Source organism: Equus asinus, chromosome 2 (assembly GCF_041296235.1).
Source record: "Equus asinus isolate D_3611 breed Donkey chromosome 2, EquAss-T2T_v2, whole genome shotgun sequence".
NCBI classification, from domain to species: Eukaryota; Metazoa; Chordata; class Mammalia; order Perissodactyla; family Equidae; genus Equus; species Equus asinus.
Genome location: NC_091791.1, coordinates 193,583,410 through 193,584,054, shown reverse-complemented (window position 1 = coordinate 193,584,054; position 645 = coordinate 193,583,410). Strand labels below are relative to the sequence as shown.

Genomic DNA, 645 nt, shown 5'->3' with positions numbered 1-645 from the left:
AGGTTCAATTTAGGAAAAATAAAGTTCCTGAGAGGCTTCAGTGACATGTGGCAGGTCACACAGGAAGCCAGTGGTGGAGTCAGACTTGGACTTTAAACCCAATACACATTCCAGCCATGTCATTTCAATGATTTCTGAGAAGACTTAGGATGGTGACACGGTGACACAATTAACTCAGAGTTAGAGAAAAAAGCCATCCTCAGCCTAAGCATCTGTCTGAGTGATCCGGAACCACCAGATGGATAGGTGGTTCCTAGATAAATGTGGAACACTTTTCACGAATTTCCATGCCTTTCCTGTGCAGAAGCCGTGCTCGTCTTCTCTGTGTCGTTCCAATTTTAGTATTCATGCTGCGAAGTGAGCACTAGAGGACCTCTTACTGCTGACTATGGCATGACCTCCCTATCCTTTTGAGGGAAGGAGGGGCTCAAATTCAGTGTCCCCCATGTGAAATAAACAACAGTAAAGAAATAAAATCAATGCAGTGAAAAAGGTAAAATATAGGAAGAGACATATAGCAATCTGACTCGCTGAGAAAGATCATGGCGTAAGACTGTTCTAACAAAGAGGTCAAAGCAGCAGCAGAGGGTAGAGCTGGACTTCCCGCACGGAGGTCTTCCGGGCTGAGCTCCTCGCTGGGAAGCA

At 45.6% G+C, this 645-nt stretch overlaps 1 non-coding gene across 1 annotated transcript; it reads right to left on the bottom strand.

The window, feature by feature from the left end:
- Positions 1-257: 257 nt before the first annotated feature.
- LOC123283585 (U6 spliceosomal RNA) lies at positions 258-365 on the bottom strand. Its single transcript, XR_006524267.1, has one exon. It is a non-coding gene; the product is annotated as a U6 spliceosomal RNA (small nuclear RNA).
- Positions 366-645: the final 280 nt, after the last annotated feature.